Source organism: Pelophylax lessonae, assembly GCF_965119305.1.
Source record: "Pelophylax lessonae genome assembly, chromosome: 3".
Classification (NCBI taxonomy): Eukaryota; Metazoa; Chordata; class Amphibia; order Anura; family Ranidae; genus Pelophylax; species Pelophylax lessonae.
This window is the reverse complement of record NC_138770.1, coordinates 46142773-46158685: the sequence shown is the minus strand read 5'-3', so window position 1 is coordinate 46158685 and position 15913 is coordinate 46142773.

Here is a 15913-nt window from a genome sequence, read left to right as displayed (position 1 = left end):
ATTCTTGTAATCATGGATTATGCTACCCGTTACCCCGAGGCAGTTCCCTTATGCACTGCATCCGCTAAGAACATTGCTAAAGAGTTGTTCATGGTGTTCAGTCGCGTTGGGATCCCTAAGGAGGTCCTTACGGACAAGGGCACTCCATTTATGTCAGGAATAACTATAGAGTTGTGCAAGTTATTTAAGGTGACCCAGTTGCGAACCTCCGTATACCACCCTCAAACTGATGGCCTTGTAGAACGCTTCAATAAAACATTAAAGAGTATGTTAAAAAAGGTGGTGGACAAGGATGGAAAAAACTGGGACTTCTTGATTCCGTACTTGATGTTCGCCATCAGGGAAGTACCCTAGTCCTCTACGGGATACTCTCCTTTTGAATTGCTTTATGGGAGACACCCTCGGGGACTCTTGGACATAGCCAAGGAAACCTGGGAGGGGGAGCAGACACCCCACAAAAGTGTCATTGAGCACATCGCTCAAATGCAGGACAGGATTGCAGCGATCATGCCTATGGTAAAGGAACACTTACTGCAGGCCCAGGCAGCCCAACAGAGAATATACAACAGGGGAGCCCGACTCCGTGTCTTCTCACCTGGTGACAGGGTCCTGGTGTTAGTTCCTACTGTCGAGAGCAAGTTCCTAGCTAAGTGGCAGGGTCCCTTCGAAGTATTGGAAAGAGTTGGGGAGGTCAATTATAAAGAGCATCAACCAGGAAAAAGGAAGCCAGAGCAGATTTACCATATGAATCTGTTAAAGCCCTGGAAGGATAGGCTGGCCTTAACTGCGAGGTCCGTCCCTGTAACATCTAGGGTTACTGAGTCCCCTCTGGTCCCTGAGGTCACGATTCCAGACACCCTGTCTTATTCCCAAAAACAAGAAGCTAGAGAGTTCCTGATAAGGAATAGAGAGAAATTTTCAGAGTTACCTGGTAGGACTTCAGCAGTTCAGCATGATATTGTTACTGAACCTGGGGTCCGTGTCAAGCTCAAACCGTACCGAATTCCCGAAGCGAGGAGAAAGGACATTAGTGATGAAGTAAAAAGGATGCTGGAGCTAGATCTCATTGAGGAATCCAATAGTGACTGGTCTAGCCCCATCGTTTTAGTCCCAAAACCGGATGGTACTTGGAGGTTCTGTAACGACTTCAGAAAACTCAATGCAGTGACAAAGTTTGACACATACCCAATGCCCAGAGTGGACGAACTTATAGACAGACTTGGCAAAGCCCGCTATCTAACTACTTTAGACTTGACCAAAGGATATTGGCAAATACCCCTGACTGGTAGTGCCAAAGAAAAGACTGCGTTTGTTACCCCAGAGGGTTCATTTCAGTATAAAAAAAATGCCTTTTGGGTTGCAAAATGCCCCTGCGACATTTCAGAGGGCCATGGACAGGACCCTAAGACCTCACCGACAGTATGCAGCTGCCTATCTGGACGATATAGTGGTACATAGCATTGATTGGGAGTCTCACTTGCCCCGTGTACAAGCTGTTCTGGATTCCCTCTTCAAGGAAGCTTTTACAGCAAACCCAAAAAAATGTGCCATTGGTTTAGAGGAAGCCAGGTATTTGGGCTACACTATTGGTCGTGGAGTCATTAAACCGCAGTTAAACAAAGTAGAAGCCATCCAAGAATGGCCACGTCCTGCAAACAAGAAGCAGGTAAGAGCCTTTCTTGGAATTGCAGGGTACTATAGGAGGTTTATCCCGAATTTTGCAACTCTAGCTGCCCCACTGACCGACCTTACGAAAGGGAAAGAATCAGTAATGGTGAAATGGTCCCCAATAGCAGAGGAGTCTTTTCAAGTTTTAAAGAAGGCTCTTTGTGCACAGCCACTGTTGTACTCCCCTGATTTCTCCAAGGATTTCTTGGTTCAGACAGATGCGTCTGATGTAGGTATTGGGGCCGTATTGTCACAGGGGGGAACACCATGTGGTGTACCTGAGCAGAAAGCTTAATGAACAAGAGAGAAAGTATGCAGTCATTGAAAAGGAATGTTTAGCCATAAAGTGGGCCTTGGATGTGCTAAGGTACTATCTGTTAGGGCGCCAGTTTGATTTGATGACTGACCATGCTCCTCTGAAATGGATGGCCCAAAAGAAGGAGACTAATAGATGGGTGAACCGGTGGTTTTTGGCTCTACAAGATTACTCTTTCACTGTAAAACACAGGCCAGGTGTTGAGATGGGGTATGTAGATGCCCTGTCCCGTGTTCACTCCTGTTGGGCCACAGGTGTTCCAACCCTGGGGTTGAAACAAGGGGGGGGGGATATGTAGCAGAGCGTCCCAGAGAGAGCCAGGAAAAGTCCTGTTCGGGATTTATACATCCCCAGGCATCTCTCGTATACCTTTAGGGATCTCTGATCCATGATCCATTTCGGATCTTGGTCCTCTTCCCCAGACCAATTTAAACTCACCTGAGACAGCCAGTGCTCTCTCTCAGGCTGGGAACACAGACAACGTTTGTCTAGGAGAGCGGAAGGTCAGTAAAACTACCAGTTTGTGTCTTTGGAAGCTGACAAGCTGTAGGCTTGCTCAGTCTGTGTTAGTTAGGGACTGCATTGTGTGTAGTAAGCGCCGGGACACGGCTAGGCTTTTGTTTATTATTATTATTACTGCTTGTTTCCTAAAAAAGCACTGTACAGCACCTGTATATAACACCAATAAACACCGCACTGTTTGTCACTACCACACTGGATTTGGTATCTGTGCCTGAAAGACTGCTTACCCCAGGGAGCTTTGCACCCGCTACCTGTTCCCCGGCTTACAGTTCATTGTACCCCAGTGTTCCCAGTGGCTATCCCCAGTGACTCTGTGGGGTTGACTTACTAAAGGCAAATAGACTGTACATTTTGCAAAGTGCAATTGCACTCTGCCAATGCAGTTGCTCCAGAGCTTAGTAAATGAGGAAAGGCTTCACTTTGCAAAGAGTACCCAATCACGTGCCAGGAAAAAAAAAAAACTGAATTTATGCTAGCAGGTAATTGGATGATGGAAGCCAGCAGAGCATCTGCTCATTTACAAAGCTTTGGAGCAACTGCTCTCGTAGAGTGCAACTGCACTTTGCAAAGTGCACAGTCTATTTGCCTTTAGTAAATCAACCCCATCAGTGTCTGTTTCCATGCACACCTACCTGCTTGGGCTGTTCTCCCTACTGTCCTATGATCTTTGTGCCTCAGTAAGGCAATGGATCTGCCGTTAGTCCACTTATCTACCAGTAGCTGCCTGCTCCAGTGAGTAAGAGAACCGCAACCTGAGAATCGTCTGCAGTTTAATCCATCCATTGACACAGACAGTGGGACTCGACCCTAAACCCCCCCCCCACCCCCACCCCGCTCCTGTGTCACTGGATTTGATTACCAGCAGCGGGAGCCAATGACTCCTGCTGCTATAAATCTGTCCAATGACATCTTTTGAGCTGGAGCTGCTTGGCTTGTGCACAGCGCTGGAACAAATGGATTCAGGTGAGAAAAAGGAAGGGTCTGGGGGGGGGGGGCTGCAGCAAAGAAGGTTTTCCACCTTAAAATAAAATAACGGTCACGTTATACTTACCTGCTCCATGCAAGGGTTTTGCACAGAGCAGCCCCGATCCTCCTCTTCTGGGGTTCCCCGGCAGCACTCCTGGCTCCTCCTCTTCATAAAGTGCATTGAGGTGGAAAAAGTTGAGACTTTACAACCCCTTTAAGGCAAACGGACTGTGCAGTTGCTCCATGCAAGGGTTTTGCACAGAGCAGCCCCGATCCTCCTCTTCTGGGGTTCCCCGGCAGCACTCCTGGCTCCTCCTCTTCATCAAGTGCATTGAGGTGGAAAAAGTTGAGACTTTACAACCCCTTTAAGGCAAACGGACTGTGCAGTTGCTCTAGAGCTTAGTAAATGAGCAGATGCTCTGCTGACTTCCATCATTCAGTCATGCACAAGCAAAAATGCTGCTTTTTTTTTTTTTTTTTATTTGCACGTGATTGGGTACTCTTTGGAAAGTGAAGCTTTACCTCATTTACTAAGGTCTGGAGCAACTGCACTTCCAAAGTGCAATTGCACTTTGCAAAGTGCACAGTCTAGTTCTCTTTAGTAAATTAACCCCAAAGTATCTGGGGCGCTCACAGCGGCCCGATACAGAGCAATTCAATTTGCTGTGTCCAGTGGACACAATGGTTGCAGAGCACACCAGGTACATTGCAGTACCTTGGGGAGCTGCCCGCCACTACTAAATACTGCTGTGGTCGGCAAGTGTGTGACGGGAGTCACTTTGGGCATGGGGGTTGTGGACCCCAAATTCCTTTAGAGAGGTCAGGGGGCACCATGCCCAGCCTTATGGGGCTCTCTTATGTTTAAGTCACCCTGCATCTGTTATGGATGCAGGGTGACCAGGAGGGTGGTGAACACTGAAAATATGGTTTGGACTACTACAAATGGGACAGTCATATCAGGAATAATGTCTCCCTTGTAAAATGACGATTTTATTCCCTGTACAGTATGAGGTCTCTGACCAGGAAGTACAACTCCTAATATGGTCATTCCAGGAAGTTCAATGACTGTCTAACAATGTTGCTTTTGTCTGAGGGGGCTTTCCATTCACCTATTGTCGGGTGTGCTAATGAACTCACCTGCTGTCTGCTAAGGGATGTATTGACACTCAGAGTAATGTGTATTGAGGGCTCGTTAGGGAAACATTGATCTGTGTCTGGCTATTGTGTACATTGATTGCCCCCTGGGGGCTTCTGTCTCCTTGCACATGGCAGTCCTTCTGGTCAAGCTATCTGACCAATCACTGCTGACTCATTTTCAATTCCTCATTTGCATGGCTAAGGAGGACCAGAAGGGGAACTGCAGGTACTTTACAATTGACCAATAGGAAAGCGGTTGTTGGGGGCAGGATGTTCCAAATTCTGTATAAAAGTGTGCTGTGTTCTTCCAATAAATTGTCTTCCTGTTTGAACTTACATACAGCCTTGCCTGGTGTTTGTTCTAATGGATTCCGAACGGCACATAGCTGTAGTTCGGATCCCGGATCCTTGGTTGACCGAACCATCAGACGTTGCGATCTGCAAGCTGACTCACTAGAAACAGAGGAGTGTTGGGAGAGCGGAAGCGAACGAGCAAGGGTCTCGTCACATTAAGGAGTGTTTGTTGTAGATTTCTGAATCTTTGTGTCCACTTTTTCTTTTTACCTGAGTATTTTACAACCCTTCCTAATATCTACTATGGTTGGAGCCAATAAACATTTAGAGATATTTTACCTTTTATGATAAAATAAAACTCAGGAGATGTTAATTGCCATTTTCCACAAAATGAAGGGTCCAATTTGTCCTGATAAAAACAAAAAACAAAATGTGGAATATTTCACCAGGATAAGTGCTTGGGATTATACACTATACTACCAAAAGTAATGGGGACCCCTGCCTTTACACGCACATGAACTATAATGGCATCCCAGTCTTAGTTCATAGGGTTCATTATTGAGTTGGCCCACCCTTTGCAGCTATAACAGCTTCAACTCTCATGGAAAGGCTGTCCACAAGGTTTAGGAGTGTGTCTATGGCAACATTTGACCATTCTTCCAGAAGCACATTTGTGAGGTCAGGCACTGCTCGCAGTCTCCGCTCTAATTCATCCCAGAGGTATTCTGTCAGGTTGAGGTTAGGACACTGTGCAGGCCAGCCAAGTTCCTCCACCCTGAACTAGCTCATCCATGTCTTTACGGACCTTGGTTTGTGCACTGGTGTGCAGTCATGTTGGAACAGGAAGGGGCTATCCCCAAACTGTTCCCACAAAGTTGAGAGCATGAAATTGTCCAAAATGTCTTGGCATGCTGACGCCTTCAGAGTTTCCTTTACTGGAACTAAGGGGCCAAGCCCAACCCCTGAAAAACAACCCCGCACTATAATGCCCTCTCCATCAAATTATATGGACCAGTGCACAAAGCAATGTCCATAAAGACCATAGATGAGTGAGTTTGGGGTGGAGGAACTTGACTGGCCTGCACAGAGTCTTCTTGACCTAAACCCAATAGAACACCTTTGGGATGAAAGAAAGCAGGGACTGCGAGCCAGGCCTTCTGGTCCAACATCAGTGCCTGACCTCACAAATGTGCTTCTGGAATAATGGTCAAACATTCCCATAGACACTCCTAAACCTTGTGGACAGCCTTCCCAGAATAGTTGAAGCTGTTATAACTGCAAAGGGTGGGCCAACTCAATATTGAACCATACGGACTAAGACTGGTATGTCATTAAAGTTCATGTGCATGTAAAGGCAGGCGTCCCAATACTTTTGACAATATAATGTATGATCTTTTAACACTTTTGTCCCTCCCAAGGAGACTAGAGGTGCTCCTCCAAGGTTATCAGCAATAAAGGGCTTTCATAGCCTGCTTTTTTGGCCATCCCTTATCTACCTATCCAGAGGATTAGAAAGGACTAAGGTCATGGAAATCTGGACACTTTCTTTCTTTATTTTCTTAAAGGACAACTTTAAAGGACAACGGGATACTTTACTTTCCTAAAGGACAATCTTTACAAAGGCAAGCAGGATCAAGCAACCATCCCCCTTCTCACAGAATGAGTATTGTTTTCATTTTTACAAAGGCTTTCTGTTATGTGATTTTGTAACGATACTCACTTCATTAGGAGCATGGGCACCACTTATTATGCAAATGCTATTGCATTCAGTCTTTAGGAGAAGTATGGCTGTAAGGAGTCATTCTTTGCACCTTATAAGTAGAGACTACATGTAATTCAGATTGGATACATAAGGAGTGCAATAACATATGTATTGGAGCACCAACCTCTGCGAGGGAGACGAAGATACTTTTTGGCAATGGAAAATATAGACAAAGTGGAATTGTGAGCATACCATGTACAAGTCTGTGTGAGGGGGATGAAGATCGAGTTCGCTTATTACAGCTATGGATATACTCGCTTTTTGATCATCTCCTCTAGACCACAGAGCTTGTATTGTGTCTCCATCTTTTTATTGCGGTCTCATACTATTAACTGTAGCACTCTCTTTGCTTCCAAACTTGTGGCAACAAGTTCCACACCTGGGTTTTAGTCCAACTCCTTTCTGGAACATGTCATGTTGAATACACCAAGTATACTCAAGACATTTTAAGGAATATATTTTTTTGATTATTTCAGGGATGAGCCATCAGCAGGAATTTATTTTCTTTTAACCATGTGTTTAGTATGAAATTGAGTTTTGTATGTCATTTTAACTTTTATGCAATTAAAGGTTTATTATTCACATATGTGGCCTTGATTCTATCGCACGCAGTTTCCCAATATAAGTATACATAGAATCATTATTCATTTGTGCGACCTTCACATTTGAGTATGCACATGTTAGGGTTGAGCTTCCAATCCATATAGCGGGCTTTTTTTTTGGGATGGTATCATCAATAAAGGCACTTCCTCCTTCCTTCTAATCACTCCCCAGCCAGCCATGCATATAAATAAAGATGTTCAGTTCGCGCCAAAACTTTCAAACACCTCAAAAGTTCAGAGTGGAACAGCAAACCCCATTAAAGTCTACAGAACCCGAATTGGAAAAATGAAAAGTGCCCATTTTAAAGGCTTATATTCAAGTTATTGGGCACTGGGTTATTGTATCAATGCAAAAAGCAGTTTTCAATAAAGATTATTTTTAAATGAGCAGTGATTTATTGGTGCTTAAACTTAAACAATAAAAATGAAAATATTCTCTAAATATAGTGCCTGGAGGGTCCCCTGGTCCCCTTAGTCTGCCTGTAAAATGGCACATCTGTACCGTGTAAAGAACCTGCTGCAGCAAAAATAACATTTATAAAGAAAAAATAAATTTTCCCTGCAAGCTTTCTTTATTTGTAAACAATGGCTTGCGGAGTCAGTCTGTATTATGAGGCTACAATTTAATGCACTCGGAACAAAAATAGAGATTTTTTTGGGTACATTCTCGTGTATGTTTTGCAGACTGTGCCTTCACACCATAACCCTATAAATGTACTCTTGATTAAAGCAAAAATTGGCCTTGCTGTAAAAAATGTAAAATATATGCACCTGTCAAACAAGTGCGGAAAACATTGGTCCTTGGGTGTTAATTGTGCCCATGAAGCCTATACCAAAATATTTCTTCCAGACAAAATCGACACGCACAAAGATAGACAGCCTAGACAGTCTTGCAGAGATTCCAGATCCCAAAAACCCTTAATAAGCGACATTGGCATCAGGGGCTTGATAGCTGCTGCTTATCCTGGAATGATTCATTTTGATAAATGTCAGCCGGTCAACAGAGTCTTTCGACAGATGGGCTCTTTTATCTGTCACAAAATGTCTGGCAGCACTGAATGGCCATTCGGAAAGCACACTGGATGCAAGTTCTGGCCAATTGTTTATTCTTATGACCCAGGAACCCAGTGGATCATCAACTGGAAAGCCGCCCATGTCTGTTTTTGGCCCTAGATAACCTCCCACCATATGATGCAGATGCTGCCGATGGCATGTGGAAGCTGACAGCCCTGGGAGAACTAGAGAACCGAGAACTAAAAATGTTTTAAAAAAGCACCACTGAGGCGACCTGCTTCTCCACTGCTCTCCCTTTGACCAACAAAAGTCTCAAAACTAGCTTTTTCATGAGACTGTAGCCTACCAGAGTCTAAAAAGGCATTACATAAACTTCTCTTTAAGGTGTTCTCAAGATAATTCATCCTCTGCTCCCTCTGTGGGGATGGGATTTGTGGAGGTATGAGAAGCAGAGTGCTCATGGTAAATGAGGATTACAGTACCTGGAACTGCCTCCTCCTAGCCACTTACTACTCCCAAGGGTTCTGGAGACGGAAAAACATCTGTTAAGGTTTGACGTATTTTTTCCTCTGCTGCAATGCCTCCAAATCTGCAAGGACCCTCTCCTCTTGTGTGCTCTGTGGCGTGGCAAGAATGGTGTCTGCATAAAGCAGGCCTTGAGAGAAAAGGAAGTCCTCCTCTTCCTCCCACTTCTCTGCCTTGAGTGCCCTGTCCATAAAGCCAAACAGAGTTTGCTCCAGCTGGAACACAACAGGGATTGTGTTCCTGATGCATGCTTTGTAACGGCTCACTATCCTTGTCACCTCCTCAAATGGTGACAGTACAGTGCATGCATCAGCAGCCATTGACATGGGGGGAAAAAAGCCAAGCCACCCTGAGCCTGTCGTTGTGCCCTACTCACACAGGTACTCATTGATAGCCCTCTGCTGCATGTGCAGCAACTGCAACATTGCCAAAGTTGAGTTCCACCTGGTGGGCTTGTTATTTATCAGGCGGTTTATGGACAGGTGGAATTCTCACTGAATTTCAGCCAACCAAACACTGGCTGTGTATGACCGCCTGAAATGGCTACAGTCTCTTCTGGCCTGCTTCATAAGATATGATCAGATATCTTCGATATCACATCAGCTGTCCCTGTGGCGAATGGGATACTCGTGGTCCCGCAAAGTGACGTACAGTTATGTCGTTTCGTGTGACAGAGCCAACCTGCCGCAGTATATGTACTGCTGGTGGTCGGCAAGTGGTTAAAGATCTAGCTGAAGACTCAAGCCACTTTCTCTTCAAAGGACTACAGAATATCCCCCCACAAGCAGGGCTGGCCCTACAATGGGTACCGCTGGGTCAATTGGACCCAGGCAGAGCTTCGAGAGGGATGGAAAAATTGACTCCCGTGATTTTTTTCCAGCAGTTTTGTGTGTCATCAGTTTGCGGAGCATTACCGGTGGCATTTTCCCATATCATACTGCCACCTGTAGTGCAAACGGATGAGTATGAGGAGGCAGAGCGTCTCCCCCCTGGAAATTTCCCTCAGGTGATCGTGATGTGCGCAATAATGTCAGACATCAGCACATTCCATCTCACGCATTGCATGCTAGATCTTCTAGGGCACTGGGCGCAGCAGACACAGGAGGACAGACAGTGGGTGTTTGGTGGACCGGTCTGGTGGTTATGAAAGAAGATAGCAGTAAATATAATATTTTCACATTTTATATTTATATAAAATAATGGATGTGGGGGCCTTTTGTTGGGCGTGATTTTTTTTTTTTTTTTTGGGGGGGGGAGGCAGCATTTCATTCTTGGACCCAGGCAGCACAATGTCTTGGGCCAGCCCTGCTCATAAGGGATAAGATGTGATAATATGTGAAGTTATACAATACTGGGGGCTGTGGTGTCAGGAGAATAAAGGGAGGGGTCATACCTCTACCTTTTTTTTAGCCTGTTTGCTCAAGTCTGCTTGTTATACATTCTTAAAGTGTTCTAGTTGTCTATTTCCTAACGGGTTTTGCCATCAAGTTTGCTTAACTGTGTCTTATCTCCTGGATATTACAAATTCTCTATTGCTGAATTATTTTGCCAATAATTATTCAGTAAACAAACCTAACTGGTTTACTTTGTATGTGTGTGAGCTTTGTGTATTTCTTCCAGACCTGTGCAGTAATCCAGTGTTAGACTTTCCCTCTGTGTAGGAGCTTCCTGTAATAAAGACCGGTCTTGTCCCCGTCCCCTTCTCTAGTTTTCTGCAGGCAGCCTGTAGTGGGTGGAGTCTTCTGGGCCCCTCCCACAGCTCTTCTCTCTGCACAGGCTATGTGCAGCACAGTGATGGTGTCACTGCTATTTTTATATGATAATATCTGGATCTGCAAATGCATTTTTACACACAAAGTAATTTATTTTATCCTCTGCTGCTATTGAGAATATAGTTGAATCAAAGTCCATAGTTCAGCTTTAATCAGTGTCGGCCTGTCCATACAGGGCGCAGCGGCGCCACCCCTCTAATCCATGCACCCGCCCCTAATCTACATGCAGGGCGCTGGAAGCATGGGTCTTTTTTTTTTTTAGAAGCCCATGATTAGAGACAGAGGCTCTAATTGGCTTCAAAAAGGGTTGGCTCAGGGCACAGAGCACTGCGCCCAAAGCCCACCCAGTTGTGTGACATTAGCGAATTATTATTCGCTAATGTCTCCCTGCTTCTCCTCATGGCCAATCAGGAAGTGGGTCCTGAGTCCCGATTGTACGGGAGTCCTAAGACCTGATTGGCCGCGAGCCCTAACTCCTGATTGGCTGGGAGTAGAATTGACTGCCAGGACTCCAGAGGAGATGCAGAGGTGAAGACTCCACCTGCATAGGGTAAGTGCAGGGGCTGGCCGGGGGCCTGACAGTCAATCGATCGAGTGATGGGGGGGTTATGTGGTAGGCTGGCTGGGGGGCTGTGGGCCCCCCCAAGTCAATTAAGCACCAGCCGCCACTGGCTTTAATATCTTATACATCGTTGGTAATTGTGACCCTATGTATTGTGTGATGAGAACTCCTCATTAATAAAGAAAACAGAAACTGTTAAAGCAGAATGAAAGAATTCTTTATTTAAAGACAAATCTTGTGTGGGGTGACATCCTGCTGATCACCGTGATTTGATGCCGATCTCATCTCTCCATAAATGCCTTCAATGTCTTCTTATCTTGAGTCTTCAACCTCAATGATAGAAAGAAAATCATGAATAACAATAATAATAATAATATTATTAATAATAATAATAATGATGATGATAATAAACTTTAGAGTGTACATTTTTGTTTATTAAAAATCTTACAAGCATACAAAACAGAAAATGGCTCAAAATTAGTGTGTACATTTTTGTTTATTAAAAAACTCACAACATATTTACATATATACAAAATAAATAGTTCTCACACACTGGAATAAGATTTACACCCTATTAGATGCACTATAAATACCAGCGATTCCCCACAATTATACAGGCTATATCTTTGATAATGTTGTTTACAACGAAACGCGTCAGCATGTTTTAACCAGCCTTTCTTGATTTTACCTTGTTTACTAATGGATGTTTTGTAAGTACAAGTCTTTTCTTTTAATACATTTTATATAGCAGTATTACGCTATGTTTTTTTATTTGGCTTGCTTACATGGCTGTTGATTGAGGGACTCATATGCCTACATGTCTACACCCTTCTGGGAGAAGTCCTGATACATCCTGTATAAACAAGACTCCAGAGGAATCCCTGGTTTTACCATGCTGTATTTGACTTATTTTGGCTATATGGTCACACAGGTCTACATTGTCTGGTAAGCGTGCATGAGCTTTTTCTGTGATGGGACCTGACACACTCTTTTGGACCATTTCACCTATATTTGGATTTTGAACACTTTGCATGAGGATTAATCCAGTTTGAGTGCCTATTTTGACCTATCTTGCTATATAGCAGTATAGGATCACTATATTTGGTAAGCGTATTCGTTTCTCCTCTAGCGAGTGATGGGACTTATTTTACTTAGCACAACTCTTATGGATGGATTGTGAAGGTTCTTTCCCTATGAAGACCATTTCAATTCAGAATTTTTCTTCTCGCATGATTGTCATCATCTGTTTGGTACTTGCAATTTACTTACATGTCTGGTGACGGTTGTCTGTATCACTCTTTGTTACTGGATCCCTAAGTGATACCAATTTTTCACCTGATTTGGAGTGATATATATGTATGCCTAGTGTAACATACCCTGGCAATATTACACTATATACTTTTCCTTTTTTTTGGGTGGATTATATACCTCTGGCCAATGAGAGATTCTTCTTTGCTCCCTATCTGAGAAACATACATCAAGGAGGAGTGGCGAGATCTATGTCCTACTTTCCTTACAGTGGTTTCTACTGGCCTATTTTGACTTACTTACCATAAGGTATTGTGAGTGCCTTATATTGCGGTAAACGCATATTATTACATCAGTATGAGATTTCATCATCTTCATCTGTTTGCAGTGGTTTGAACTTCAAACCAGGGCCGGACTGGCCTGCCGGGATAGCGGGAAATTTCCTGGCAGGCCAGCTGCCTTGGGGCTGCTGTCAGCTATGAGCTGCTGAGGGATGTTTTTTTTTTTCTCACAAGAGCAGCGGCCGGATGCCACCCACTTCATTAGAACTGGTGCCTGTTGTAGTCATATGCTTTGCAGTGCAGCCACGCCTCACTTTGTCAGCAGGCTGAGTCGGGGCTTTCACAGAGCTCCACAGTACAGGTGGGCGGAGCTAGAAGAGGTTACAGACAGCAGTCCCGATCATTGCTTCCTGCCCAGCACATATCTCTCCCTGAATGAAGATCTGAGAGGACAAATGGCAGCCTTCATCTTCTCCCCGTGAGTCCTGACCTTCTCTGCCTTCCACCCCGTACAATGCCGTGTGTAAACCTGCCCTGCACCTTGCATTGCAGGTTTACTGAGACAGACAGAGAGAGAGAGACTTTCTTGTATAGGTTAGGGATATACTGGGACATCTGAGGTGATTCATAGATGTATTCCACACACACATCTTTTATAATAAGTTATAGTATGTATATGGAATACATCTATGTATCACCTCAGAAGTCTAAGCATATTCCTAATCCTAACCTATTAGAAAATCTAAGTATAAACAGCAATGAATGTACAGTAATTACATAACAGAGCCAACTATAGGAAAGTATAAAAAAAAGTCCACCCTTGCAGTGTAGGTGTGGAGAGGGGGAGGGGGAGAAATGCCTCTTTTACCTTATTCCATGTTGCAGCCAGCTCCAGTGCTCTCTTCCTCCACACAAAACTCTGATATCATCACATACAATGCAGGGACATTAACCCTGTATAGTATGATTGGGAGGCTGGAGTGTGACCACAGCCAGTACTCTACATAGAAGCTGAAGGGGACAAGTTACAGCACTGGAGGAAGCCTACAGGAGCCGCAGCCCATGACATGTCCTGTACCATGTCCGCAGCCCCTGACCTCTCCTGTACCATGTCCGCAGCCCCTGACCTCTCCTGTACCATGTCCGCAGCCTCTGACCTCTCCTGTACCATGTCTGCAGCCCCTGACCTCTCCTGTGCCATGTCCGCAGCCTCTGACCTCTCCTGTACCATGTCTGCAGCCTCTGACCTCTCCTGTACCATGTCTGCAGCCCCTGACCTCTCATGTACCATGTCCGCAGCCCCTGACCTCTCCTGTACCATGTCCGCAGCCCCTGACCTCTCCTGTACCATGTCCGCAGCCCCTGACCTCTCCTGTACCATGTCCGCAGCCCCTGAACTCTCCTGTACCATGTCCGTAGCCCCTGACCTCTCCTGTACCATGTCCGCAGCCTCTGACCTCTCCTGTACCATGTCTGCAGCCCCTGACCTCTCCTGTACCATGTCCGCACAGCCTCTGACCTCTCCTGTACCATGTCGGCACAGCCAATGACCTCTCCTGTACCGTGTCCGCAGCCTCTGACATCTCCTGTAACGTGTCCCCAGCCCCTGACCTCTCCTGTACAATGTGCGCAGCCAATGACCTCTCCTGTACCATGTCCGCAACATTTCCTGTACCATATCTGCAACCTCTGACCATCTCCTGTATCCTGTCCGCGGTCTCTGACAAGCTCCTGTAACATGTCCGCAGCCTCTGACCATCTCTTGTCTTTTATCGTGTCTGCAGTCTCTGAGAGGGAGCCTGGAAAGAATTTTGCTCTTATATTTATAAAGTGCTATGTGCTTTCATGTCTGTCTTATCTATATATAATACACTTTTCAAATGTGCTTTAAAACTCATGGTTTTCCCTATTATGAACAAGAAAATAATGGCATTATGCTGTTGGGCCGGTATAATAATGCTATGGGGCTGGTATGAAATTATTTCCAGGGCTGAATTTTATTCCCAGTCCGGCCCTGCTTCACACCTACAACAGAAGTTACACCTTGCTGGCTGGACTGTGTGTTCTCATTTGATTATATTGATCTGATTATAAGCCTGTGGATGTGGTGTATCTGGACTTTGCAAAGGCCTTTGACACCGTTCCCCACAAACGCTTACTGTACAAACTAAGGAAGGTAGGTATGGACCATAAGGTGAGTACCTGGATAGAGAACTGGCTTTAGAGAAGAGTCCAGAGGGTGATGATTAATGGGGAGTACTCAAATTGGGCGGGTGTGGAAAGTGGGGTCCCCCAGGGTTCTGTCCTGGGACCAATCCTGTTTAATTTATTCATAAATGATCTAGAGGAGGGGATATTTAGTACAATCTCAGTATTTGCGGATGATACTAAACTAAGCATGCCAATATCTTCTATGCAGGATGTGGAAACCTTACAAGCGGACCTGAACAAAATAACGGGGTGGGCAACTGCATGGCAGATGAGGTTTAATGTTGAAAAATGTAAGGTAATGCACCTGGGTGCCAGAAACCAGAAAGCAAGCTACTCACTAGGGGGGGAACCTCTGGGTGAGTCTAGGATGGAAAAAGACTTGGGGGTACTGGTAGACAACAGGCTTGGCAGTGGCATGCAATGCCAAGCCGCTGCAAGCAAAGCCAACAGAATACTGGGATGTATAAAAAAGGGGATTCACTCCAGAAATAAAGAGATTATTCTCCCACTCTACAAGACTCTGGTCCGGCCACATCTGGAGTATGCTGTCCAGTTCTGGGCACCGGTCCTCAGGAAGGATGTGCTGGAATTGGAAAGAGTCCAGAGAAGGGCAACAAAAATAATTAGGGGAATGGAGGACATCAGCTATGAGGAAAGACTACAAGCACTGAACCTATACTCTCTGGAGAAGAGACGATTGAGGGGGGATATGGTATCAATGTACAAATACTGTACTGGCGACCCTAGCATAAGGATCAAACTATTCAGAGAAAGGAGATACAATAAGACACGTGGCCACTCACTAAAACTAGAGGAAAGGTGGTTTAACCTTAAAATGCGTAAGAGGTTCTTCACTGTAAGAGCGGTAAGGATGTGGAATTCTCTTCCACAAGCAGTCGTATCAGCATGGAGCATTGATAGTTTCAAAAAACTATTAGATGGGCACCTTAGAGACCACAACATACAGGGGAATACAATGTACGGTTAAAAGCAAACACACACACACACATCATAGGTTGAACTGGATGGACTG